At 40.1% G+C, this 9,662-nt stretch overlaps 1 long non-coding RNA gene across 1 annotated transcript; it reads right to left on the reverse strand.

Annotated features, from left to right (window-relative positions):
* Positions 1-281: 281 nt before the first annotated feature.
* Positions 282-5,342, reverse strand: LOC118161131. Its single transcript, XR_004747868.1, has 3 exons — positions 5,132-5,342; positions 4,876-5,019; positions 282-391 (listed from the first exon to the last, which is right to left on the reverse strand). It is a non-coding gene; the product is annotated as an uncharacterized LOC118161131 (long non-coding RNA).
* Positions 5,343-9,662: the final 4,320 nt, after the last annotated feature.

The raw sequence follows: 9,662 nt of genomic DNA on the forward strand, positions 1-9,662 counted from the left end.
ATTCAGCATGCATCTACGTGAGTCCTTGTTTGATTAAGACCGGCAAGCCTGGATTGTCCTTGTAGATTACATATTCTAATCCATATGCATGAAAATAATTAAATTATACCGATCATATGAGAATGCCTAGGAGTGTGAAAAACATGGCCAGCCTGCTAGCACTGCAGAAAGTGCAAAGCCATGATGATGCTCAGACAGTTCTATAACTCTTCTCAAGCTCCACTTCTGCTTCTTCACAAGGGGTACAGGATCAGGATGAACCAATAAAAGGTGTTTACTTACCTTAAAAGCAATTGTTTGTTCCTAAAATAAATAAGTGTGGCTCAACACTTCACCAGCTTCTGGAACAAGCCCACGCAACCCTACCTCTCCCAGATGCAACCAGTCCCCACTGTGAAAAGACCACATCAGTTATTGGTAATGACAACAAAAGTAATGCTGTGTGCAGAATATTTTCACTGCAGTCCTTCTGGGGCACTGGCTATATTTCAGTGTGTTCTTTATGAAATAGCTAATACACTTGGAGGTGTTGTACAGCACTAGATTACATGGGTCCTCGCCTTCCAACAATTTCTGCTCATTCTTCCTTGTAGAGAGAGTATTCAGACAAAAAAGTAATCTCTCACGTAATGTGCCTAGTGCTCAATCCTTCCAGACACTGCATGCTAATAAAATATCCATCAATATATATCCACTGTCTAGGACGTGTCTTTCCGCAGTACTGTGAAGAAAACACATTTGACTGATCCTGACCAAAAGCAGCCAGCTGACTCCACTCTGACAGAAAATTAGTATTATGATCAATGTTCCTACTTCACCCTCTTTGAGAAACATCACAAGATATATTTTACCAGAGCTAGGACTATTATTTTGGTTCCTATGGTGAGATCCTGACATCATTGTGGCCAAGAGTAGCCCCACCAAAATCAAGGAAAGGAATAAAGAAAAAAATAAATAAGTAAGGATCTAAAAGGAGAAAGCAAGGATATAAAGCCAACATATAAAAATTCAGGGTAGGAATAAAAATAAAGAGTTCCTCTGTAAATCCAAGAGCAGTTAAGGTCCTTGAAATACAGCAATCTCTTTAGCTCCACATGCAGTGGATGTAGAGCACAGCAGCTGGAGTCTCCTCTACCTTCTAGCAGGGGCCAACCAGTGTCCTCCACAGACCCTACTCAAAGGTGGTTTAAAGCTATCATTGTGTCTACATCTGCACAGAAGTATGGGCCACGATTACAGTACACCCTGTCAAGTGCTAGTCATTTCAGCAATATTAATGGCCATGATTTGTGCTATGAAGCATAATAAACAATGACAAAATATTGATGGTATATTCATCTGAAGAATCACCATTTATGTGCTTTATGATGGGGCTGTTTCATAGTTTATTGCAAAGTTGCCTTGTTCTGTAAGATGCATCACCCAATAGTTTCTAATGTATAGTCATAATATATTATCACAGCACTTAGATTAAGCTCAGGTGTTTATTATTGAGGTACTTTTTAAAGCTGGGGCAGCTCATACAGGCGGAGACAAGTGTGACTAGCCCATTTTGGTGGAAATTTGAGTTAATGGAATAGTTATGTGAGAAAATAGTTGCTATTGTACTGGATGGACTATTAAGAACATACTGTGGAGTATTTGCACTCATGAGAGAGAATGGGTCTAATTTCAAGCTGCTTTGCTTTTGTTCTGGTGATGACATAGATATGAATGCGTGTTCAGGGAAAAACTGAGATTTTGGAATCACGGCTCTGGACAAAGAGGATCAGAAGGGGTTCAGGGATTTTCTGTCCTCCTAGGACCTTGAATAGCACCCTTTTCCAGATACAGTGCATGCGTATATTATCACTCCTGCATGCCCAGGCTCCCCCAGTAGATGTTACTGACTTCTCAGACCTGTCAGAAGAGTGAATGGTGTCGGTGCACCCCAACCCACCTCAGCAAAAGCAAGCTGAGCTAACAAAGACCTATTGTTTTGGATTGAAGAGTTCAAGTAGCTACACCCCAGGGCCAAGGGAAAAAGCAGAGGGAACAGCCACTGAGATCAAGTCACAGATACTTGTACTGGGCACATTTACCTACAAGTCAAGTCACATCTGCTTCTCCTCCTACTTTGCATTTGGCTAGTAAAGGAAACATCATCCTGTACTGTGCAGTCACCATGTCTTTGTCCTCTAGAGCTCTCTTCAAGACACATTTTTGGTACATTCACACAATGCACCACCTGACTGCTGCTGGCCAACTTGCAGATTATTACCAGGATGTTGCATTGCTCATTTGACTGATACATTATCCAGTCTGCACACCAGATTTTCTCATCTTTTTCTATTGATTATAAACAACCATAGAACTAGACCTGGAGTAGAAGTAGACCACATTTCATGACCAAGTGCCTCCTTCCTGTATCAGAACTACATGCATCTGCAGCATGCAATGAATAGCAGAACAAAGATCCTCTAGCAAGCCAATAAGTTCATAAGACCCAGGACAGCTATATGGAGATGTCAGTTCAGGTCCGGCAAGAGTAAACCTATTTCAACACTGATAAATGTTGTTACTTCTAAATTTCTCCTATGACTTGCATTGAGTGCCTTCATTGTGCTCACCTTCAAGTCCAATGCCAGGGTGAGATATTTAGTAAGACCTGCACCTTGCACAAAAATGGGAGGTTAAAATAATATGTAGCTAATAATTAACTCATTCTTATATGGTTTTAAATTTCTCATACTGCTTTATTAAAAAATACAGTGCAGCCACATACCTAAAGGTATATTATTGCCATCAGTGTCATAAAAAATTGCTCTCAGAGTAGCAGTAATGAGAATTCCAGCATTGCATATTCTCAGCCAACTTTCAGGATATTTAATGTGTCACTGCTACTTGTCTGCAGTCATTAAGTAGGTCATCTGACAAGACAGACCTGAACTTGGACTTCAATACTTTCAACTTTGAAATTTCAGCTTCACTTAGATATGTTGACCTGAAACATGCACTTAATCAAAAGAGAGCTCCACTTAGAAACAGAAAGCTGATTTTTTTCCAGTAATGGCTAAAAATATGGTTGACATGACTGTGCATTTAATTGCACATCTGTTTGCAAGGTTATAATTTCCATTCCAGGTCAGTAGCATTAACTTTCAAGACAATTCCAATCTGATTTTAAATTCTGCATATAACTCTAGCAACCAAGACACTAGCGAACAGGTGAGTATGTTGCAGCTGAAGACAGAAAGTAACAGCTCAAAATCCTCTAACATTTTCAAAATAGACTTGACTACATCATCTTGGGAAAGTTTATTTCTACTCTGACTTTCTTTTGAAATGTAATGAAAAGAAATCTGTGTTCAACTAGGTTATTTAAGCTTGAATTTCATTCTGAAAACACTTACTGATCAAATAATTTGCATCAGATTTTCCTTCACAGATTTCTAGATTAAAGTCTTGAAGTTTGGATATCAGCTCAATAGTGAAAGACAAACTTACCTGTCTCTTCTCTGAAAGAAGATGTTGAAATCTTTTCATCAGGTGCCTTTTTGTGTGTGTGTGTGTGTGTGTGTGCGTGTGTGTATGTTGCACTGCTGTATGGCGAAGGTAGGCAGCCGTAATGTGCACTTTTAAAAGATTGTTTTTAAAATGCAAGTAATAAAATGTGGCAGGGATGAAAATTACTGTCCTCAGAATGGTCTGTGCTACCAAAGGACTACTGGTAGCCTGTGCAGGGACTTAGGGCTTTGGAAATATAACACTTTCTTGTGCAGTAGATCAGTATCACCACTGAAGCAAGGGAAAAGCACCAGCTGCTGTTACTGAAACTAGCTCTGGAATAAGCACGTCCATGTCTTCCATCTATCTTCTGAATAGCCAGAAAATGTTTCTTCCTAGTGTTTTCTTTTGTTAGAGTTCTAAACACTTCTCCTTTGAAACTATGCTCTGTGGACATCATTCAAATGAGTATTGGGCTGTGTCGACAACAGCTGCTGACTTGTTTAAGAGGAAGCCAATAAGCATACATGCTTTTAACTTTATTCAATTTCCCCTCAAATTTTACTGCTACAGATTCATTTTTCTGTTACTGCCACACACCTAGAAATTTGTACACCATAAATATTATCCAGAATATATACTTATCAGAATATATATTTGCACTTGCAAGATGACCCCCTTTACCAGCTCCACATATTTTTTCCTTTTTGGCACAGTTCTCTGATGCAAGACATAACTATTGCAGCTTCAGGTTTAATTTCTAAACATGTAAGATCAATGTCATCATCAGAACTGGGGGTGCATCAGTTCTTCCACATTGGCTTGCCTCTTGGTTGCACTGTTCAGGAGACTCAACTATACTAAAAGAAAGCTTTACTCCAGACCCTGTTTTTCATGTTTCACATTAAATAATCCTTATTAAAAGTACACAGACAGAGATAGGATTAGGACCCCTTTGTTCAATTTCTAATACTTGTATCCTTGACTGAGCTGGCTTCAGTAAAAGATGATTAAAATTTTCTTTTAGTAAGATGATACCTGAAGACTGGGGAAGGCTTAGAGGCAACATGGACAGTGCTCTGGGTGAGGCTCTGTCCACTAGTTCATTACGTACATACTCATCATAGTATTACTTCGAAAGAGAGAAAAATTTCCCTCCTTTGCTACTAGTCCCTCAACTAGGGACCCCATAAGGATGGAGGCATTCTAAGCTACATCCTTGATTCAGACATATACACACTACAGTGGGTACTTGAAAACACTCCTCTGCTCAGGCACTACTTTGTTTTTTTAACACCAGGCTGCATGTGCCTCTGTGCCCCACTGGAGGGTAACTCTCCCCTCTGAATGCGCAGGAAGCCTAGGGACCAAACACTTCCTTTTTTTCACCATGCAGAGCAGTAGGATGGGGTGAACAGATATCCAGGTTTTCACCTTCTCACACCTAAGTTAGAAGTGCCTATGGTGTTTTTCCAGGTCTTGTCCTTTGGCTTAATTATTGCACCTACAATCAGCAAAGTGCTGAACAAGCCTCTGGAAAACCAAAAAGTAGATATTCTGGACTAGACACATTAATGGATACTTCAGAGACTACTTGGCCTTAGCTTTCTGCATTTCTAAAATTCAAATAATGATTGTTACTTACCTTGAGGGCATACTGGAAAGCTTAATTCATTAACAGCATTCATAAAAGCAAAGCAGAATATTTTGGCTCCTAATTTAAATTCAGTAGCCAATGCTAAGTTCCTAAATCAATATGTAGAGATGTGAACAAAAAGAATTTGTCTTTCAAAAGACATTGCATCCATTCATCTCTCAGTAAAAATTCTCCTACTCTCTACTTTTAATTGACTCAGTTGAGAATTGGGGACCAAACATTTGACCATTATGATTTGTGTTTGTCAGAACAAAAATACAACCCAAATAATGTGGCTATTATGCTCCCCACAAGAGCAGCTATCTATGATTAAAGTGTTATTCTCATTAACTTCATTACAAGCATCTGCAATCAGAAGATACTTCATTGATGGGAACTTTCTGAATCTGCCTCTTCCCTAATTAAATGTCTTTGGTGCATATTTGCAATTAGGTTTGAATGAACATAAGAACATAAGTGAGTATTACTAATGTCCATGTCATACTCTTACCTCTGCAGGACCATGGGGTAATTTTATCTCCTTATAAGCCAGACAGTATGCTGTCTTTTTCTTTGCTTTACTTTCTCCCTATTTTATGGAGCATCTCTCCATAGTACACTCATAAGAACACTGGAAATGATCTGAGACTATATCTCAGATGTAGCTGTCCCCCACTCCCATCCTCTCATTTCCTTTTAGATGTTAACTTCATTCTTTTCAACTTCCTTTGAAGCAGCTGAAGCTTTCAGGTGGTGCCGTTGGTTTGATGAGGAAGCCTAAATCATTGAATATAATATCATTGCCATTCTTCAGGGTGTCTGCTGGTTGCCTAGGGGGATGATGGAGGAACGCTTTCCTTCTTAGGTATAATTTGTCTCCTGGGGTGCTTTAGAAGAAGATTTCATTTGAATCACTGGAGATTGCTGAGGACAGGCATAGGTAATGAGTAATCTCTTTGGTGGTGAGTCTCAATGATGCTCACATCCTTCGAGGACATGTACCCCTCTGGTCAGAGTGGTGTAGACTGCTGGGGCTGGATTTTTTACCTTTATGTGTAGCATGGTGCACTCTCTGCTTCCTATGAGCATTGGAGGATACCTTGGCAAACCCTTGGTATTCTTTGCATGGCATGTTATAACAGTAGCATTTGGTCTTTGATTGTAAGTCCAGTCACAGGCTGGTTTATTGGCCTGTGAAGGCCTGGAATAGATGTTTTGTGGTCCTTTCTACACTACATATATAATATACACTTGTTTATAATTGTAAGGAATTAAAATTGTTGAACCAAGTAGTCCAGTGCTGTCCAACATCTGCATGTTCACTTTGGTGTGACCAGTTCTTTACTCAGACAAAGTCTTCCAATTGATTTTACAAATCCCCTTATGCAATTGATTTCTAATTAATGCTGCACTCTTTATGTGCAAAGGCTGCAATGCTCTAGATTAGTCCAAGTTTTAAACACTTGTTCAAATGGTGAACTAACAGTACAGATGATTTAGACAAGTCACTCAAGCCTAACCAAAGAAAAAGTCCCATTTAAGGAAAGCATTTAAATACATCTTCCAAAATAATTGCTTGCTATGACTGGGTTATGAGGTTGGATTTGACAGGATTTCCAAGTCAAATAGGACACTGGTCTGGTGCAGTTAAGGCTTCTCCATGTTTACCTTTAACAGAGCATCCGTGACTTGCACTGTGCTCAGATTCATCAAAATATAGGAGACAGTAATTAAGTGACCAGACTCAGATTTACTGGGTGGGAAAGGGAAATCGCTGCCTTAGAAGGCATCCTTACCCCTGGAAATGGTGCAGTTCCAGCTGCTCATCTGACTCACTGAACTTGCCGCACAGCTGGATCTGACCTGGCTCAGTTATCACCACCAGCTGCTTCAATGTTTTCAGACTCATTCTGAAATACAACCTGTAAATTTCTATGGATTCCCTAATCCTAAAGGTCCAACAATTTGGAGAATGGCCTTACTTCTCCCCTCCCCCTCACCCCCCAGCCCCTTATATAGCAAGACAATACTCTCAGTCTGTTTCATTTCTAATTTTCTCCATTATGAGAATAATGCCTGGAAAGAAAATAGCCTGGAACTCAATTCACCATCACACTCTGATAAAAACAAACCAGTTTGTAGGAGTAAAAGCCTAAAAAGAAACCTATGTTTCTAAATGCTCCTGCTCTTTCTAGAGTGTGGAGGAGAAATGGTAATGAATGTGCCAGGATTTCTCCTTGTTTTGTGCTAGGACTTTTAAATTCATGTTGACCCTTCATGTTGGGATACTGGGTTAATTCCTCAGTAGTGCCTGGATTCTCTGGCTGGAGGTCTGAATCCACATTTTTATTAAAATGAGTTTAAGCTCCATTTACCAGAATGCAGAAATTGTTAAGGAGCAGACAGCAGCCGTCTAAGTGTAAGAGACAGGGCACAGTTTTCTATGAGCACAGGCTAACCTTTCTCATATTCCTGTAGTGCCAAAACTTTGTTTAAGGCAACTTTCTTCTTGTGCTTACTTCTTGTCTTCCTCTTAGGTGGTCAACCGCAGAAGCCCAGAGTGCAAGTGAAGTGTTATGATTTCTTAGCATGGTTTGAAGTCAGCAAAGATCCAGAATTGCTCGAGCCAAAGCTGTGATGGTCTGCCAAATCTGCTCTTAGCCTTGCCCTGTGAGAGGAAATTACCACCCATATCTCATGCTGTTTTCCATCTTGCTTTCTTTTGTGGCACTTTAAACATTACACCGTATTAAGTACTCCATGCGCTCCTCAACAGACTAGTTGAAGGAAAAGATCTGTAAAAGGCTTTGTATTAAACAAGTGAAGACAAGAGGAACACAACACACTAGAGACACTGATAAACAAACAAAGGCCTTATCCAAACATATGTCTATAGCCATCCTCAAATGATTAAAGGATCTCAGTTTTTTCACTTTGGAGGAATGGAGGAACAAGCGGTGTTTAAATCTTTAAACAGTAAGACTTGTGGTCTCACCCTTTATTGATTCAGGTACTATTTATCTCCTTGTATATTTCCCCACAACTAAACAAAAATGGTTCTTATTATATTCTATTCCTTTTAGGAAAAAAAAAAATCAAACATACCCTGCCTGGGAGGAAAGCCAAAATGTTGAAAAGATATGATGAATGAGAGTAGACATGCGCTGAAACAGGAGCACTGAACAAAAAAGCAAGGCATCGGCATGGTAATGCTTTTATTTTCACTAACAAATCAGAAGTCTGCCACTTATTAAGGCATAATAACTTTTTTTTTTTTTTTCAACTTATCAGTTAATTCCATATAAAATGAATGGCAGTTATTTTTAATTAAATGTCCTTTACTGCAACAACCTGTCCCAAAACAAACAGGCTGGAAACCACAAGAGACATCCACAGATGTAGTTGGTTGGTTCCTGAGATGCGGAATGGAGCTGTTCCGAGATGGTCCCAGAGCAGGTAGACAGCATTTCTTTCCCACACCAGCAGAAATCTTCAGGCAAGAGATTTTTTTTTTTTTTCAGTATAGGATTTCCTCAGTGACAAATCCCCTAGCCATTTGAAAGCTGGTTCCAAAGCTCTGAAATTTTTTTGGTAATTTTTCCATGCACTGTAAGGTTTCATTTAGTTATGCAAACATTTTGAAATGTCCTAAGGCATCGTGAACTGAATTAGCTCAGTCCTGCTCTCAGTTGTCTAGGCATTAATCTGTTTCCAGGAGAAGATGTGTAGCTGTGCTGGTGCAGTGCTATACCCAGACTATAAAAGCTAGTATAAAGAACCCATTAGTAAGCTCACAGATCCCACATCTGTCACACATGTAGCCGGTCTGATGTCCAGACAATGTGAGTTTGACTCTGTCAATACCTTAATCCCCGATGTTAACATCAGCCATTTCCTACAGGAGACGTACCTCTGGAATGGGTGTTACATTCTTGCTCACCTTTAATATCAGACCTTCAGGTCTGAGCTTGGGTGTTACCTGTTTATATCAAGAAGGCTCCTGGAAGGACTTCTGTGAGGTCTGTAGGTGCTCAAATCTCTCAAGCTTCTCAAGAATTCTTTGGCTCCACATCAACTACTGCTGTGCTGGTAGCAGCCAGGGTACCCTTCCTCGCTCTTGCCTTCTGCATCTGCTTCTTCAAGGAGTCTCTCGTTGCTATATTTTCATCTATCATCTCTGTGCTTTCCATCTAGTGTTCTGGAGTGCTGGGAGGATGCAGTGTTTCCCCTTTTTGAGGGGGGCCTTCGTAGTACTGTGCTCAGGCAGGTTTCTGCATGCAGGATGCTCCTTCCCCCTGAGGCAGTCTATGGGTGAGCCCTCTTCAAGAACATTGAGAAATGGAACAAGTAATGAGAGCAAACTAATGTGTATGTGGTGCTTGTTTGTTTTAAAGCCCTTGCTCAGAATTAGAGCTTTATATGGATTATGGTTATAAACATATCTCTTCCTGAGCTCCTTTACAGTTCAGGGCAGCTCTGCTCCTCTTCGGTTCCCTCAAAAGAGTGGTATCAGCTCTAGCTGCCCCCAATACCCTGCTCA

This window comes from Oxyura jamaicensis, chromosome 2 (assembly GCF_011077185.1).
Source record: "Oxyura jamaicensis isolate SHBP4307 breed ruddy duck chromosome 2, BPBGC_Ojam_1.0, whole genome shotgun sequence".
NCBI lineage: Eukaryota > Metazoa > Chordata > Aves > Anseriformes > Anatidae > Oxyura > Oxyura jamaicensis.